The sequence below is a fragment of the Ctenopharyngodon idella genome, chromosome 7 (assembly GCF_019924925.1).
Source record: "Ctenopharyngodon idella isolate HZGC_01 chromosome 7, HZGC01, whole genome shotgun sequence".
NCBI classification, from domain to species: domain Eukaryota; kingdom Metazoa; phylum Chordata; class Actinopteri; order Cypriniformes; family Xenocyprididae; genus Ctenopharyngodon; species Ctenopharyngodon idella.
Genome location: NC_067226.1, coordinates 45558895 through 45579043, shown reverse-complemented (window position 1 = coordinate 45579043; position 20149 = coordinate 45558895). Strand labels below are relative to the sequence as shown.

The 20149-nt window shown below is 37.8% G+C and overlaps 1 protein-coding gene across 7 annotated transcripts in view; it reads right to left on the bottom strand.

Moving 5' to 3' along the window:
* Window positions 1-6980, bottom strand: part of tead1b (TEA domain family member 1b) — an 82039-nt gene extending 75059 nt beyond the window's left edge. Inside the window, exons 1-2 of one of the 7 annotated variants that reach the window (XM_051899505.1) lie at window positions 6784-6980; window positions 6258-6363 (exon numbers count right to left, since the gene is read on the bottom strand). The gene's annotated coding sequence lies outside the window, so the exon portion shown is untranslated. Of the gene's footprint in view, window positions 1-6257; window positions 6364-6494; window positions 6636-6783 lie in introns of those variants that run through there. The other 6 variants (XM_051899502.1, XM_051899506.1, XM_051899508.1 and 3 more) reach the window with 6 other exon arrangements.
* Window positions 6981-20149: the final 13169 nt, after the last annotated feature.

Below are 20149 nucleotides of genomic sequence, written 5' to 3'. Positions count from 1 at the left end.
ATCGCGTGTCAAACCTCCAAACTGCTGAAATCACGTGACTTTGGCGCTTCGAACTGCGGATTCGACACGCTGATTCATAACGCTCCGAATCTTCCTGAAGCAGTGTTTTGAAATCGGCCATCGCTATATAAGTCGTTATTTTGGGTTTTTTTGGCGCACCAAAAATATTCTTGTCGCGTTATAATATTAATATTGAACCACTGTACTCACATGAACTGATTTAAATATGTTTTTAGTACCTTCATGGATCTTGAGAGAGGAAATGTCATTGCTCCCTATGTATCCTCATGGAGCCATCGATTTAAACAAAAATATCTCAATTTGCGTTCCGAAGATTAACGAAGGTCTTACAGGTCTGGAACGATATGAGGGTGAGTAATAAATGACAGAATTTTCATTTTTGGGTGAACTAACCCTTTAAAAATGTTATACATTTTAAGTTATTTATTTGTTTTTTGTTAAACAACTGTTTAATTAAATAGTTTTTTGATAAACTTGTTTACTTTGAGAATAATATGTGACCCTGGACCACAAAACCAGTCATAAGTCACACGGGTATATTTGTAGCAATAGCCAACAATACATTGTATGGGTCAAAATTATCGATTTTCTTTTATGCCAAAAATCATTAGGATATTAAGTAAAGATCATGTTCCATGAAGATATTTTGTAAATTTCCTACCATAAATATATCAAAAAAAAATTTGTGAGTGGATATGCATTGCTAAGGACTTCATTTGGACAACTTTAAAGTAGTTTTCTCAATATTTAGATTTTTTTCCACCCTCAGATTCCAGATTTTCAAATAATCATATCTCAGCCAAATATTGTCCTAACGAACATCAATGGAAAGCTTATTTATTCAGCTTTCAGATGATGTATAAATCTCAATTTCAACTGGTTTTGTGTTCCAGGGTCACATATAATATATATTATTGTGTTAAATTTATTTAGGGATACTAATATTTAACATATTAAAAAATGAATGTTTATCAGCATGAATTTTTGAATGTTTATCAGCATGAATCAAACATAAAATTTCAATTTGTGTTGTTTGGTATTGTGGAATTCACTGTCAGAAAAAAAGATACGCTGCTGTCACTGGGGCAGTACCCTAAGGTACAAAAGTGAAAAGGTACATCTATGTACCTTACTTACCCCTAAATGGTACATATTAGTACCTTAAAAGTACACATTAGTACTTTAAAAGTGCATATCAGTACCTTTTCCCTTTTGTACCTTAGGGTACTGCCCCAGTGACAGCGCCGTACCTTTTTTTCTGACAGTGTTTGGTATATACGGTTTATAGTTCTTTTAGTGTGGTGGTGTTTAACTTTACGCTTCTCACTAATAGATACGGCTTCCTACAAACATGAATGTGAACAAAGTGTTTGCGATAAATCTGATGAAAGAAAGAAAAAACAGACTTAAAATACTTTTACGTATAATGCACTCTAAAAAAATGCCGGGTTGTTTTGTTTCAACACAAATTTGGGTCAAAAATGTACAAACCCAAGCGTTGGGTTAAATTTTTAAATTAAATTTTTAACCCAAAGGTTGGCTTTGTCCATATCTGAGCTAAAAATTGGGTTGAAACAACCCAGCATTTTTTTAGTGTGAGGAAACAGGGCAAAGGCCGTTGATTTTACACTGTTTAACAGTGAATAACAACCACAACTTAAATCAGCTGATGTGAACTAATATAAACAATTCCAGCACTGAAAATTAGAGTGGCAGTAGTTTTGCATCCCCTAAATTCATTTATTTTTAGTGAATAAAGAACAATGCTTGAAAAACATTGATCAGTATAACTTATTTTTTAAAAAGTAATTGCAGCAGCTGGGGTTTCGACGCGCGCGGTAGCGATCTGTAAAAGAGTCAAGCTTTTGTATGTTTGACGTTATAACCAGCTTTCACCCATTATGACACGCTTCCTTTTTTTCTCCATCCAACGTATGCAATTAATTTTCTTCAAAACATTGTATTGTGTTACTAACAAAACCAGAGGATCCATCCAAAGACCATAAAAACATCTGTCGAGTCCATCAATCAGGAAAGAATGACCAATACTTGGGTTTACATAAAACAGCATCTGAATTGTTCAGCTCTTTATTTACAACAGCTGTTTGCAATACTTGAAGAATGCGCTTGAGAGAAGAGACAAGAATACTGCTGCAAAACATAACCTTCCTTGTATTCACTAAATATACTGTAATTCGAAGTACAGAATTCCTGCTATTATGCCAATCATTAAACGCAGGACCTTCCCCTTCCAAAGACCTCACGAATGTATAATATTTTCCATTGCTTTGATTTTTTTTACCCCTCCCGGCGATAATCTTGATTCCTGTTTGACCGCAGATAGATTCTAATAGGAAATGATGCCTATGAAGAGTAAAACACACAGGACGTGGCTGTTTGTGTTGGTCTGTCTCCCAGCAGAGTTTAGTAGTTCACATTACCCCTGACCACAGAGCACAGCAAAGTGAGTTAGCTGCTTCTAGAAGTGGCAAAGGCACTTTTGTGCGGTTCATTCATATCTGTTGTAGCCTTGTTGAGGTAAACCCTATTTCATAGTGTGTCGCCATTATAAACCTATTTGATTGAGTGAACATAAATCACATGCAGTCAATAAAAACATCAACATGTGAGAGAACATATGCCTGGAATCGGTTGTTTTCGATATGCCAGGTGTTAATTCGAGAATAACTGCTAATTTGGACATGATTCAAAACAACTCTTGAAATGATTCACTAGAATGATGCAATCTTTCCAACAAAAGTAGATCGCCATATGCTCATGGAAATCATAAGCTGCCGATTTTGATTTACACAAATTCAAAATCAACAGTTTGTTGTAGCACTACTAAAAATATTTCATTTGCATATGCTACATATTCCAACTCCTTCTGATTTACATTACTCATACACAAAATTCACAACGGGCTGTTAGCAAACATCCCACACGGGGAAAATACAAACCGAGGAAATGCTATTGTTTAGCGTGCAGGATGTCAGTCAGACTAGAATATACTCCGACTTTTTGATCTTTCATCCTTTTAAAAGAAACAACTCGGAACGAACACGTCGAAGCCGGCCAACAGAAAGTTAGCGACTCAAATATGAAGCGATTTAAAATGCCATTGATAAGCTGAGTGAAGAGATATCTTATCTGAGGCATACATGGGCCATATGGTGCCACGGCCGCTGCCGCCTGTTGCTGGCATAACAATAGCCCGGCCTGGACAGCGAATGACGGGCACAGCATTAGCCTGGATTCCCTGAGCAGTAAACCCCAAGAGCAAACGTTCATATTTGAATTTTTTTTTTTCTTACAGGTGCAGAAAGGGTCTAAACCAGATGTCTGCTTGAGCACAAAACTGTTTGCCTTCTACAATTCAGCAGCCTCACACACACACTCCTCCCCGGCTCAGCAACAGGAAAAACAATAGGTTCTCTCTGTGCGCTCCCATTCCCCCACAATCCACCATTCCCAGAGGTAACCCAATCCACTATGTCTGAGCAATGCACCTATTCTCTTCTCATTTCACAACTGAAAGACCGCTTTCTTCCTGAGCCACGCCGGAGAGCACCACTGAAACAGAAAGTATTGAAATTAATGTTTTTCCCTCCTGATTCAAATTCATTATTCATGGTCAGTGACATGCGATTTTCCTTAACAGAGATAGCAGCTTGAAAGGGCAATGCGGTACTACTTTTTCAAGCAAAAAACAAAAACAAAAAAACTGTAGTTTAATAACTCATTTAGAGTTTTTGTCGGTCATGTTCTGATCAATAAATAACTATTTAAAACTCCATTATGTGTAATACATACTCAGTGTGCATTTTATATATTAGAGAGGCCATAATATGAGTGCTGGAATCCATCTATCAATGTTTCGAACCACATTTAAAGTTCAAGACAATCCTCATTCATAAATGATAATAAGCACTCGAGCAACCCGGTTAACACAAACTAGTAATATACTAACAAACAGCCAACTAAAGTAAGGTTAAGTTTGAAACTTTAAATTATTATACAGTTTATGATTTCCTTTTTTATATGCCTAATGACTACTTTGATAAGCGTCTTCTGTTTATCAAGAGTCAGATGTTCAACATCAACTGATGGGTTCAGTCAGTGTGAGACAATGTTGCATTTTCTGACTTGAAAATGTCAAGCAAGCGTGCGTTCAACAGGTCTATGCGCGCACAAAGCACTTATTGCCATGCCTGTTTTACACAACTAGCAGATTTGCTTCTCATCACTGTGATACTGTATGTCAGGGACTCATCTGATAGAAGTCAATCTGTTTACTGTATGTAGTACATGATAATGGCCCAGTTAGAGGACACAAACAACACATTGTGTCGCTCGGACCCTTCTTTATAAAAGGGCCAATGTGAAATATAAGACAATAATTAACTGCAAGAAAAGAGGTCTTTTCCCAAAACACACAATAGAGGAACTTGTTTCCCTGTTAAGAATTAAAGTCCAGAAAAGGGCAAGGGGCAAGAGTTTTAAAGCTTTTGCATTAGAGAGACAAAGTGAAACAGTTACTGTATGTTCGTATAGTACACTGTAAGAAGCGAAAATGTGCTATTTCCACCTTCACAACAATAATCAATTTGTTTCCATCAATTCGTAGTCATTTCAACTCAATTTTGTAAGTTTGTGAACTCAAATTTAATCAAATATGACATTTCAAGTGGTCAAAAAAGGCTGAGACTTTGGCATCGCTAATCCTACTTAATTTAAGGCAACAATTTTAGTAGGTTGACGGTGTGATATGACCCTAAATAACCTACTATAGTCAGTTTGAGTCAGTCATATTACATTTCTATTAATATTATTGACTTGAATAAAATCAAGTACATTTTTAGTCTAAAAAGCATCTTTAAGGACGTTGTTATATTTTATTTACTCAAATAAGTACTGAGTAATACTAATTAACAACATGTACTTACCATTACCAACCGTAAAGGGTTACGGTTAGGGTTTGGTTTAGTGTTAGTTACTTGTAATTACAATTTACTGTTGTTACTACAGTGAGTACATGTAGTAATGTGTAACTATGTCACCTTAAAATAAAAGGTACTTTATTTTAGTGTCATTTGTATGCATGTTACATGTAGTTACTATAGTATTAACTATAAAGTATGCATAATTACATGCAACTAACCCCAAACCAAACCCTAACCCTATAGTAAGTACATGCAGTTACTTAATATTACTCAGTACTTAAATGTATAATTACAGTGTAATAAAGACACCTTAAAATAAAGTGTTACCAAGTGTTACTTCCAGCTGTTTTCCCCCAAAATATATTATACACAGTTAAAACTGTGTAATAAATCATTATGAGCTAATTTAAAGGTTTCATATGCTTTGTGATGAAAGAAATGACTAATAGCAAGTTACAGTTTTATTATAATAGTAATAACAGTAAATGAATCATAATTAGCTTGATTATACAGAATTATATTGAAAAGTGAAACTCGCAGCTCGTTTTATTTTTGAGTTTAAACAGCTGGAGGTGTGATTTCATCATTAATGAATTCACAAAAGGACAGTGAAACTGTTCAAAACGTCAAACATTATAGAATAATAACATATAAGGTAAAAGCCTGGAATAGTTAGTGTGGAGTTGGTAAAGCTAGTCATTGATGAATTGCTAGGCTAAGCTATGCCGTCCCGCTGTTACTATCGTTACGTTCATAGTTTCGTTCCCTGTGATGAAACAGCGTTTCTGAATAAGAGACTTTAAAACACACACACTGTAACTGACACACTATGTTTTAACTGGCATTGTCGTTTATAAAGTCTAAATACAACACGCCGAGGCACGACATTACTCCATAAGAAACAGGGCGGGCAATCCCAACAAAGGAAATGACAGAGGAATAGCAGCCAGATTCTCCCATGTAATCTTTCTGAAACAAGCTGATACACTAAAAAACAACGTCAACAACTGCTAGAATTGTATATAGCAGATTTGGATAAACTTTTAAACTGCACAGCAGTGAAGTAAAGTTTCTCAAGAGTAACTGTGAAGTTAAGAGCGAGTACACAGGGTTGGTGTTGTTGTTTTTAAAATAAAAGACGCACATATTAAAGCTTAAGGATATGATGTATTTTCCGTGTGGTTATGTGCGTATTAAACAACGAAACAACCATGGTAATATAAGTACATAAAGATGCCAAGAGTCCACGTAAGTCAAATACATAAAGGGAAGAAAAGTCAAATGTGTACTTACGGGTGAGATCTGAACAGAAGTTGGAGAATAAACGCCAAAGATACGCGAGCAACAAGTCTCTCCTCGATATATTTGTGCACCGCTCCGAAATGTGCAGCGTAGCCAACTATGGAGGAGAAAACAGCAACATTTGGATCCGTCATCTTGTCCAAAATTCTTTTCATGCAATAATCAATGTCCAAAAACGTTGCCCCAAAACGACGCGTATTGTTTCTGGTGTAAATGTACAGGACTTACTGCAGAGCACGAGCGCGCAAGGTCAGCTTCTTTAGCAAAAATGTGAAAAATGTCAAAGATTTTCGTGCTATGTCAGACTGAGTCAGTGGACAAAGTGAAAGCACCCTGTTGCTGCAGCGTCGAACTAAAATCCCATTGAAAAGATACTTTGAGCCCGACCCCTCATGTTACATGCCTATCAACAGTCATATAATCACGCAACACAGTTTGTATTTGCTCGTCTGCTTTAACTTAATCCATACAATCATTTGATCTTAAGCCATTAAAGGCTAATTACCTTAAAACTTACCTTAACGTCCGCTTTATTTATATCAAAATTTAAGTTCGGCCCCTTTGTTTTGTTCTAGTGTGGGTTTGTATAGTTTTTTGCAAACTGTGTAAAGTTATTCTTGTGTTTTGGGGCCGGCCGGGAATGTGAACGTGAATCTCCGCCGCACCGATAGAGATGCGAAGAATGCTCGGAATGAGAGCAGGAATGAAATGAACGCGAGCGTCGAGTTTGCAGCAGGGCGGAGCGAGAGGGTGGCGTCATCCCGCAGCTTCTCCCACATCCATGGGGATGACCTCACAGGACACGTCCAAGCCCTCCTCCAATGGGAGACAGCACTGGCTTGTTTATACTTTCTAGCCCACTTGTTTGCAACGTATCGATTCAGATCAATGTAACAATAGTACTTTCGAGGATTTAATGCTTGTAATGGTTCACTATATTATATATATATATATATATATATATACAAAATAATATAAAATTAAAATATATAATAGGCTATATAGTAATATTTTTTATCAAAGTGCTTGGAATATCAAAAAGAGTCTCAAAGCATCCTTTTTATTCAATTTTCAGTGGGTTTCAGAATAACTGTAGAATCACTGTATTTTGTTGGAAACAATGATTACCATGGTATTTTTGGAGTGATATAGGTCCATTATAGTCAGCAACTGCATTACAGTGCAGTGATTGCGCACACATCAGTCATACTAATTGCTATTATATAGTAATATTATTCAAACCATCATATAAAAATGTATTGTTTATATTAGTAGGCTTTATGAAGTATACAAACATACTGTCAAATGATGGGAATAATTAAGATGTTTTAATGCTTTTGAAAGAAGTCTCTTATGCTCACCAAGGCTGCATTTATTTGATATAGTAATATTGTGAAATATTATTACAATTTAAAAGAACCATTTTCATAATATATTGTACAATGTGAAGCTGAATTTTTAGCATCATTACTCCAGTCTTCAGTGTCACATGATCCTTCAGAAATCATTCTAATATATTGATTTGCTGCTCAGTTATTATTATCAATGCTTACAGTTTTTGCTTAACATTTATGTAGAAAATGTAATACTTTTTTTTCAGGATTCCTGAATAGAAAGTTCAAATGAACAGCAGTCATTTGAAACAGCCTTTTCTCTTATTATAAATGTCTTTACTGTCACTTTTGATCAATTTAATGTGTCCTTGCTGAGCATTAAAGAAGTGGTTAATTATGATTTCACTTTTTTAACTTTACTTAGTGTGTAATGTTGTTGTTTGAGCATAAACAACTTCTGTAAAGTTACGACGCTCAAAGTTCAATGCAAAGGGAGATATTTTCTTTTACAGAATTCTCTGTTTAAGGACTACAACAAACAGCTGGTAGGGACTACAACGAGCTTCTTCCTCAGTTAGTGACATCACTAACCCTATAATTTACATAAACCCGCCCCCAAGAACATGCAACAAAGGGGTTGAGGCCATGTTGGGCTGCTTTAGAGAAGAGGAAGAGTTGTTGTAGTAGAGTGTTGTCGCCTTGCCGTCATTTTACGCCAGACTGCTTCACAAATGAGGGTCAGTTCAACACTGGATTTGCACAAAAGTTTACCATGATGGCACATGCTAGTCAATGAGTTGAATCAACTCCACAGCAGCTACATAAATTTATCCACTAACTGTTCAGAAATGTCCAGTTTCATTCTAAAAGTTGTAACTTCTTCCTGAGTCTCTCCATCAGTGTCCGACTCCGGTTTGAACAATTTAAGGCTGAACACCGTTACTGACAATCCTCATTTTAGCTGCGTGAGATTCTCCAGCTTTGTTGTTGTTGAGCAACCGAAGCGCGAGCTGTTAAAGCTCCGCCCTCTTCTGGAAAGAGGGCTGGGAGCAGCAGCTCATTTGCATTTAAAGGGACACACACTAAAACAGCAAGGATTTTGACAAGCTACAATAAATGATCTGTGGGGTATTTTGAGCTGAAACTTCACAGACACATTCTGGGAACTCCAGAGACTTATATTATATCTTGTAAAAGGGGCATTATAGGTCCCCTTTAATTTCTTTTCTCTCTTTTTTTTTCTTTCTTTTTTAAATCTTGCTTATCCTAAACGTTTGAATGGTAGTGCATCACAGTTTCCACATAAATATGAAGCAGCAAAAACTGTTTTCAACACAGAAATGTGTCTTGAGAAGCAAATCAGCATATTAGAATGAATTCTGAAGGATCATGTGACACCAGACTTATAAATTACAATATATTAAAAATACAGAAAAGTTCTTTAATTTCACAATATTACTGTATTTTTAATCAAACAAATGCAGTCTTGGTGAGCATAAGAGACTTCTTTCAAATTCATTAAAAAATGTAATGTAATATTAATAATAAACAAATGTAATAATAATTTTCCTTCAAACTGTTCATGCCATTCATGTGATTGATGCCTTAAGCGTCACTGTGCATGTCTAAATCCTTGACAGCAATGCATTAGTATATGACTCTGAAAACCTTGTAGAAAGTACAACCTACATATAATAGCCTCCTCGAAGCCCCTAAAGTTTAATTACTAGTGAATAATGACTTTTGCTTAAGTGCAGCGCTTCCCTTTTCCCTGCTATATCTATAATATCAGCGTCACGTCTGCTTTCCAAGGCTTTCTTATCTTATCTGCCGCTTCTCATCTTCGCGAATGGTGTCTGTTCCCTCAATACCAAACTATTAAGCATCAAAAGGGAAGGCTTATCTATGCAAATACAGCTAGCCCTGGAGGAGCCAGTCTGCCCCTTCGGCTACAGGCGCAGAGCTCCAACACCTGAGTGCAGTGATTCATTCACCGTCATGGGTCATCTGCCAGAAGGGTTTCACAAGCTCCTTGTTAAACATTAGCTCTGTGTATCCAGGAAGCCTCAGCGAAGGATCCCGGCATAATAGAGGACTGTAAATGGCTTCATAGCCTTACATCAGAGCCTGTTTTCATAGCCTTATCTAAGAGCCGAGCTGCCCTAACAGATTGGATTGGTGGAAAGCAGCCATATGAAAATCCCTCCGTGTCTGTGAACCCAGGTGGAAATGTCGTTTGCGAAGAACAATGCCAAAGCAAATGGTTGCCATTAAACACAAAGGGTATACTGTAAATCTCTGTGCCGGCGTTCCTAGCTAGCGACATTAAAGGCAACATTTGAGGAACAAGTACATCAGTCAATAATGCATTTACAGATTTTTGGCAACACAAAATCCAAGTAAATCGATGCCGCTATTGGCTAAAGTAGCTTTAAATCGTCTCGCCGTAGTGCAGAACGTGGATCTGCTCGTGTCGTGGACAATTTAAGAAACACGCACACGGCCTGTAAATGTATGGATGAGATGACATTTTTCATGATGGCATGGTAGAGGTGCACACAGATAAAATGATAAAGTGGCTCATTTGAGAAACCAATAAGCACTCCAGCTTCATGCAGCATTCTACACTCTGATTCAATCAATTTCATACAAGGTACAATTGAGCAATATTCTCGCAATCCCTACGAATGCCCGAGGCTGATCATTCAACCGCAGTTTGATGTATTGCAAACAATATGAGAACTTACACAATTTGGTGGAGCCGTGGCCTAGTTATGAAACTGCGTTATGCATATGATGACTCACTGTAGCATCTTGAGTTTGTAAACTTACACCCGAATGACGTTCGTTATGAAAAGACACGATTATACAGTAACCTCCACCAAAGAATGTTATCAGATAAACAATTATTTAATAATGCCATCCAGTATTTTGGTGGTGGCTTGCATGCATGCACCGGTATCCTCAGACATCACTCCGAGCACAAAAGAGGAAGCTGCGGACAAATCAGAGGCCTAAAACACGCTCTCAGGTGTCTACCTCCATGTGTCACACACACACACACACACACATACAGCCCTCTCCATATGCTCAAACAGCCAGTGCGCACAAACAGAGCTCACCTGAATTAACACTGGGTGTGGCTACAGAACAAAGCGCCTGATGCACAGGAAACCTGAGAGCGGCTGTGTCAGAGAGGTGCTGCTGGTAAATCAAGGGAAAATAACCTGCTAAACTCAGGTGATTCATTGCGGACTGCCCTCACTTTTCATAAAAATGGATATAATTGTTCAAATAAAGCAAGTAAATTGCCCCTCAGTTTATTTCGGATGCATTCCGGGAATAGTTTTTGAAGAACTATATGCACTATATGCAGTTTCTGAGGTGTTTTTTAGCACGTTTATAGCCATTTCTGTAGGGTGTTCTTGGTGGTCTCTTAGTCTCTGCACTGAAAAAATATTCCACGTTTATTCTATTTTTTAATGGTTTGGTTCAAACCTTAAATTTGGATTTAATATTAATCAAAACCATTCATTCGAAGTGAGAATATTATTTATTATAAAGGCCATACCATACTTAATCAATATATATATATATATATATATATATATAAAAGCAAAAATGTAACAATGTTGGCCAACTTAATTTCACCATGAACAGAAGCTCAATTAGCTATAAAATAATAATAGAATTTACTTACTTAAGATAAAACTGTTAGTTACTGTATAATTTAGTTAACTTACTATAAATAAAGACTATTTTTAATGACCTTAATATTTATTGTGATGTCTTTTTAAAATATGTATCACATTTTCTGTTATGTACATTTACATGCACATTAAAAGTTTGATTTTCAGTCAGACTAAAGCTATAATTCATCTTTTGTGCTTTAGTATGACTAAAATCGCACCAGTGTGGTTTTTTACAAAGTTGTGTGAGTCAGATATTGAGTTGGATATCGTGCACTTGCTCTGAAACTGGTATTCCCAAACTTTTTTTATCAGCTGAAATAAGATGACTGAGATTTGAAGTGAATATTTAAATAATTCACACACACACACACACACACACACACACACACACACACACACACACACACACACACTCAGGTTTGTTTTTGTGAATAGTGGGGACATTCCATAGCCGTAATGTTTTTTTATACTGTACAAACCGTATTTTCTATCGCCCTACACCAACCCTACCCCTAAACCTACCCATCACAGGAAACTGTGCACATTTTTACTTTCTCAAAAAACTCATTCTGTATAATTTATAAGTCTTTTGAAAAATGGGGACGTGGGGTAATGTCCTAATAAGTCACCCTCTCCTTGTAATACCTATGTCATACCAATGTCATTATATAAATTTGTGTCCTGATATGTCACACAAACACGCGCACACACAAACACACACGCTGGTTTTATGGGGACATTCCATAGACATAATGATTTTTATACAAACTGTATATTCAATTCTGCAATCCTTAAACACAATGATCACAGAAAACTTACTGCATTTTTAAATTAAAAAAAAAAAAAAAAAATCTGATTCTGACATTCTGTGTGATTTATAAGCTGTTTTCCTCATAGGGACCAAAATATGTCCCCACAAGGACAAGGATTTTGGATATTGCCATCTTTGTTTAGGGTTTACAGTGTGTGTGTATGTGTGTATATATATATGCATTGTGTTGTGTTTGGACAGATAAATAAAGGCAGTAGCTCAGTTATAACTATAAGAGCACTTTTCATTCATCATTCAGGTGCCATTCATGTCTGTAGCACGATCAATGTAGGAAGAATTAGGCCTATACCTTCCAAAGCTTAATACAATGGCTAGTTCACTAAAATATGAAATTTCTGCCATCATTTACACATCCACATCACTCCAAAGTATGACTTACTTTCCTCTGTGAAAAGAAGATATTTTGAAGAATGTTTTGTGTTCCACAGAAGAAGAAAAATCCATACGGTTTTGGAAAAAAACATGAGGGTGAGTAAACAATGACTGGGCAAACTATAGCTTTAAGGCCCGTTCACACCAAGAACGGTAACTATAAAGATAACTATTACGATAACTGCATTAGCGTCCATACCAACGAATGATAACGGTCTGTTTATTCTAAGCTCACGCTTCGGTTTCAAAGTGTGCGCAACTTTCTTTTTTCTTTTCTTTTTTTTTTTTATGCTGTTCTTGTTGCATTTACATAGATTTAACCAGCAGATGTTCTCAGCATGCTATGTTTCGAGTGAATAGCTAGTGCAGTCTATCTAATCTAACAGCGAATTTAGCTGACGAATTCAATATAGTGGAATAAAACCAACGCCTAGTCTTTTTCACTGCAACTTCAAAGGATAGCACTGGATACCTGAGGTAATTTTATTTTACACTGTTTGCTAGCATGGCATAATGATCTCATCGTTAATACTTCTCGCCATTTATTCCGAGGGTATGACCGATTGTTTTCCATATATCCATTTTCTTTCAAGTATCCTTAAAAAGGGGGTTTGACTTGTCAAACAGTGGTGGCTTTTTCTGGACCTTAGCTTTTAACTTCTCCGCAATGTCGTCCGCCATTTTAAATGCGCGAGCCCTTAAATTAGAATGGATTCTGATTGGCTGTCAGTGTTATCGTTCAACGGCTGGAAAAAAATCGGATCCCAACGATCAGTGATCGCTGTATATCGTTATCGCTATGGCTGTGGTGTGGACTCTGCTATTCTTTTATATTTAGGACAATTTTTAGAACTATATCTTTATAGTTCTCGTTCTTGGTGTGAACGGGCCTTTAAGGTTAAGGGGTTTGTTTGTTAATATAAAAATGAAAGTATCAGTAATATTTACAAAATATACTCTTTAGTTAATTAGACAGAAAGCAAAATGCTCAGTTGCAGGGGCTTTAACGGATATTAACAAACACGTGAAACAAGCTGTAGCTCCTTTGCTTGATTGAGCGTCTTTTCCATGTCCATTATCAGCGGTGTAATCTGATGTGGGCAGATAAAGCCCAAAGGCCTTGTTTGTGTGTGTGCGCTCTTTGAAGACTGGAGTGTGTCAGGCTTTTTGCTCCAGGGGGCTAGAGGTGGAGCAAGGTGGTATGGCTCTGGTTTAGTTTACTTCGCTGTTGCCCTGTGACCTCACGTAATCAAGGGCCCCTGCGAGGCCAGGTGCACAGCAGAGCTCTACTCTGCCTATTCAGAGCCTCTCCACAGAGCTTTACTAAGAGATAAGGGCCGCGTCAGCCAGAACCATTCACTGATAACAACACAGAGCTTCATTTCAATCAAAGCATGGAGTGGGGGGGAGAGGTTCTACTTAAATCAAAGCCACCACATAGGGCTTTTTCATCAGATTTTGGTATGTCTCTTTAATGGTAATGACTTTGAAATTAAGCACTTTCAATTAAATGAAAACACAGCAGCAACTTAAAGAAGATACCAGCATGGAAAATTCGTTTTAAACTGCATCCAGCTGGGCGCGGATTGCACGTTGAATTAAAATGCGTTTTGATAACATGCCTGCGTGGACAAAAGAGCTTCAGTATGAAGCTGGACGCATTCCAGTTGCAGTTCAAATATGAGGATGAATACTGTATACATGGAGTCGCCACCTTGTGGTCAATGCTGAGGCCTCACAGGTCACACGGTACTCATGCATTTCTAATACTATTTTAAGAATAATAAACTAAAAATAAATATTTAAAATATTTTAAATGACAGTGGGAATGTGTTTGGCACTGGTCAACAAATAAAAGAATTAATCAGAGGGACAGGAAGCTGTGTACACATGCTGCTACTTTAAACAAAGAGTTCATTACTGAGAAATGTTGATTAAATGCCTGATATTGTTGATGTTGCTTTTCATCAGATTCCTCTGCTGAACACCAGAGTAATAATTGACATACAAAATTGCTGTGGAAATAATGTTATCAAAATTTAATTAAAACCATTTTGGTGAAAAACAAAAGAAGCAAATATCTTGACGCCTGGCAGCTTATTTGAATTTTGTGGTATGGGAATTCAGTGTTACATACAATAACAGAAACTATTCATCAATAAATAATCACTTGAAAAGAAACCAGATTTTTTATATATTCTAAAGTAAATGTGGGCAGTCCTTGTGCAAAACTCGCTGCCACAATAATCAGATGTTCTGGATGGTTGCCACACTCTTAAAAATAAAGCTTCCAGAAGAGGGTTTTCACAGCGATGCCATAGTCACAGTGGTTCCCAAACTGGGGTACGCGTACCCCTGGGGGTACGTGAGGTAACAGAAGGGGGTATGCGAACAAAAACAAAAATGCATAGCTGCAGACCAGTCAGGGTGCCCATGCTGACCCCTGTCCACTGCCGAAAGAGCCAACAGTGGGCACGTGAGCATCAGAACTGGACCACGGAGCAATGGAAGAAGGTGGCCTGGTCTGATGAATCACGTTTTCTTTTACATCACGTGGATGCTCGGGTGCGTGTGCGTCGCTTACCTGGGGAACACATGGCACCAGGATGCACTATGGGAAGAAGGCATCCATGTGGATGTTACTTTGACACGTACCACCTACCTAAGCATTGTTGCAGACCATGTACACCCTTTCATGGAAACGGTATTCCCTGGTGGCTGTGGCCTCTTTCAGTAAGATAATGCACCCTGACACAAAGCAAAAATGGTTCAGGAATGGTTTGAGGAGCACAACAACGAGTTTGAGGTGTTGACTTGGCCTCCAAATTCCCCAGATCTCAATCCAATCAAGCATCTGTGGGATGTGCTGAACAAACAAGTCCGATCCATGGAGGCCCCATCTCACAACTTACAGGACTTAAAGGGCTTCTGCTGCTAACCTCTTGGTGCCTTCTTGTATTTAATGTTGATAACGAGCAAGAATGCAATTGTTCCCAAGTATCCACATGACTGCAAACCTGACATGATTATTATACAACAGGTCAACAAACAGATTGCACATAGTGCTGTCAGTTTTTACTTTATTTTGCAATGTAATAATAGTTCCAGTGAAAACCACAGCAGAACTACAGCACACATTGGTGTTTCGTGAACAATTCTGCAGCTTTGAACAAATCGTGAGAGTCAATCATTCAATGATTCAAATACAGCTAGTTGCTTCATTACTGAATGAATGAATGACTCGATGACTCGCTCATTAAGGCAGTGACTTACCGCCACCTACTGGCGGTTTTAGTTTAATATTTAAAAGTCTCACTTAGGTTTTACCATCATTGTACATTTCTCTATTGTAAAGGTATGACTGCAGTCTAAGTGGAAGAGAAGGATGGTAAACTCCTCAGGGGGTACTAAATTTCAGTGAACAGTTCTTAAAGTCACCATGAAACGGAAGTTGTAATCTTTTTGTGATATCCAAGCAAAACAACTTCTTGAACAAGAAAAAATGTATAGTGGGGCTTGATTGGATGGTTGTGGTTTGCTATTGGTCGATCTCATGTGAGTGACATGTTGCCCCGCCCTCGTGCCGGTGAACATGTCATCAGAGAAGAGTGCTGCGTCAGGAATCACATACTGTACTACATTTGGTTTGAAACTTACTTCATGACCTTTAAAAAAGTATGTTCTATATTGTATGAATGTAATCCGGACGTACTACATGCGCCATGTTGTCATTGTCATGTGACCTACAGAGTCAGTTGCGTCGCTTCACCTCCATTCACAAATCCTCTCCCGTGGCCTCATGGGACAGTAAAGTGTCCACTTCAGAATCTCGCCGGAAGTAGTAGGTCATCCAGGAACTTTTCGCCTACTGTTTTATGAATTTCGGACATACTACTCGACTCACATACTGTTTTCACCTACTATATAATATGGAAGTAGACATATTTGGAGGGGAGGGGAAGTTATTTATTAGATTAAATATTACGAGGGTACATGAATTTAAAAAAATGATGTGCATGGATGAATTGTTTATAATAAACGCTGCAATATTCCATAAAACATAAGAATTGTCCATTTTGATTTCATGGCGACATTAAAATAACCTTTTTTCTTAGTGTGAACATTTTAATAATATAAAGAACATTTTTACAATATAAAGAACCATGAATGGAAAACAAAAGTAAAAAGAGCTCATCATCAAGCACCTGGATATGACGTGAATCCTCCCTTGTCCCTTCAGTGTACTCTAGATTTACGGAATTTCCGCAATGCTTAGTCACTTGGAAAAGTAATAGCACACCTCTCCTCAACAAGCCACAATTTTAGGTATAATACATGTCAATAATAGAGCATTTAATAGTGCATATGCACTGTGTTAGCACAAAAAATAAGAACCATCTTTGAATATGTCCTCTGAGGTTTTCAGATGTCACTGTGTTACAGTACCACCACTCGCTGCTGTGCTCTGGCTGAGAACCTAGTCTCCAGGCAACAGCTGAGGTTTTTGATGTCCAAATGTTTGTGGACTAAATGTCTCTTTAATTCAATTCTGTAATGCAGTGTTTGAAGATATGGATCAATGGCTACTGCCTTTGATGGTCCTCCTGGTACTCAGAGGCATGTCATTGTGACAATCCCACACTGCGGGGACGCAACAAATAAAGCTATGATCATATTCTGCTGCTGATGTTGCTCTAAGAGAGAAAAGAAGGGGGGTTTAATAGCCAATCCTTGCCAGAAAAGGATTAGCCACACATGCTATATGACAGACCAGCACACTGAAAGGGGCACATCATATTGTTCTTTTGTGTTGTCCCTGTTTCTGAGAGCATGCTATTAGTTTAATGTAAGAGGAGCGAAGTGAAATGTGAAAGAGTGAGATTTCCGCCTAATGACAGTCCATTCATCAGTGTCACTTTAAATTTATTTAAACATTGAAAATCTGTACTAAGACATTCATCACATCAATTTGGCAAGAAATAATTAAATTAAGCAACTTATTTCCATTTCATATACCTAAACCCTCAATGCTGAGTTTTCATAAACAAACAGGATCTGTCAAAGCGATCTTAAACTGGAAATAGCTTCTGGCACAACTTATCCATTAAATATGATTAAAACCAGATGTGAGGGCTGATTAGATCAGTGACACAGGGCTACGAAAATGGCACAAAGTGAGTTTTAGCAACTATATTAACCACAGCAGTGGCAAAATGATCATAAAAATGAATTTCTTATGCTTGCAATTACAAGTGTTTCATTTACACATTTTAAAAGGAACATTTTTTATGTATTTAAGCAATAACACATGAGAGGATGTGCTATATTGTGAATATAGTCATGTTTAAAGTGGTACTTCACCGCTGGCAAATGGGTTTTCAATAAAACTTGGCTGCCTATGCAGTAGAAAGGTGAAAAATATTTTAAAATCGGTGCTACATGACTACAGAAAACAGAGAAAAGGGCAGTTCTGTCATGACAACTCTCAGAGTGTTTGGCATGGTAATGGCTATGACAATGTTGATTTGTTTGGTCTTGGTGGAATAGATCTGCTACGCTGCTGCTGCAGAGCAAGTACAGGACTTGCTACTTCCAATACATACACGACACTCTGCAGTGAGACATGGTGCTGCTGTACAATACATGAATTACTCGTAGCAGATCTATACAGGTGGAGCTGGGGAAGGTGAGGGTTTCTGAAAGTGCGCTGCAACTGATACAGCAGGAACCAATCAGCTGTGCCCAATAGAGAATGATGTGATTGCAAGCAGATTGAGTAAAGGACTTATAAGCCTGCGCCATCTAGAGTTTCATGACAGAACTTTGTGTTTGTCTTCCGTTTTGCCCAATCGGTAGGAAGACTTAAACACCCATAATGCACTGGGCATGTTGCCGTCCATGGCCATTCCCAGTCTGCTATGGATGTGCTTGACCAGAGTGTAATGCCGCCTTGCTTTAGTAGGAAATACTTCTTAGCAAACTTTTAGTCATGGTGTCGACTTGTATTGTTCCCGGGTGCAAGAATTCAAAGCGTAAATGTTTAGCGGGAGTGAGTTACTCTTGGTTTCCAGTGAAGGATCCAGAGCATCGTAAGAAGAGAAGAGAATTGTAAATATGGAGAGAACACCTGAAGAAGAACAATTTGAAAAACATCCATGTTTGTAGTCATCGTTTAAACCTGGATAACAATGAACACAGTGTTTTAGGCTAAAAGGAGGGGGGAAAAAATGAAAGAAACTGCCGTTGCCTCAGTTCCGGCCAACACTCCGAAGCAAAACGCTGCTGCATACAGGTAAGAAAGCTGTTGCCATAGACAAAGTACGATACAATTTTCAGTGATAAACCTACTGTTAATAGCCCTCTGTTGATTCAACTGTCCTTGGGTGGGGATACAAAAATGCGGAAGTACAATCTATAGTTTTCACGAAAGCCTTGAAGCTGTCAAAAGTCCAAAGTCCAAAAAAAGACGCGTTTTGCTGACATTGTCTTTTGCTTAAAAATAAATGTCAATTTCTCTGTCCAGGCAACACAGCCATTACTACATTCACAAACAGTTAATGCATAATAAAAACAAAAACACAAAAGCTTTCCATAAAAGTTATCATATCATCAGAAATCTAATTTTCCTTGATCTTCTGAGATAAAAGAACAATAAGCTTGATGTATTATGAAAACATACTGTATCAATTCAAAGCTGCTTCTTTTTGATTAATATATCAACAACTTCTGTAGTCCCATTTAGCCACTTGTTAGGAATTGCATTTTTCGAGACAAGTAAAAGTAAAAAAAAAAAAAAAGAAGGTATTACAAATGTATTTTATGTTGAAGAATAAAATGTGAAAATATCTTGAGCTTGTGTTCACCACAGACCTTATTTCAGGCATTTAACCAAAAAGCCATTCAAAAAAACCATTGACTTCAGGACGATGGAACTGTAAATGCTAAAATGCTAACTCCTTTAAAGGGTCGTGCTACACAAGGACCAAGCACCTAAACTGCTACCTAAATCAGCAAACAACCTAAACTAACCATTTTATGAAAAAAAAAAAGTTTAAACACACTAGCCCATTGCAATTTCTATTCTACCAACACAAGCTTGTTAATAAAATTTAACATGTAAAAAGCTTCAGAAGCACTCTCTGGTGGGAATAAAAGCCAGAGGCATTCTAATAATCTTCTAAAGACACTGCTTAGATGCTGGAATCAATTACTTGTAATGACCAGGATCTTTAGTACAAATCAATAGAAGCTCAGATCAGATGCTTGGCCAGTGAGAGTCAAGCATTTAGCAGCTATTTCCGTGGCTCCTCGCCTCACCCCTTTGTATTTGTAAGTAAACAGCAGTTCTGGCTCAGTGAAGCTGAAACGAGCTCATGGTCTTGTTTGATATTATGAAGGGAGGGATCAGAAGGAAACTCAGGGGAAGGTAATTGCAGCGGGCTGCTAATGGTGGGGACACCACAATTCAGGACACCTTCGCGCAGGACGCTCGATTGCACAGGTGTTCTTCTCTGTTATTTCTGCTCTCAAAGGCGCTTCTCTGATGAAGACACACTCGCCACTAAATCCCCTACCTCTAGTGATAATGGGGCGGCAGAGAATGCGTCAGAACAAAGGTTTATCGAAAGGCAATTGTTGCAGACACTCCTAAAC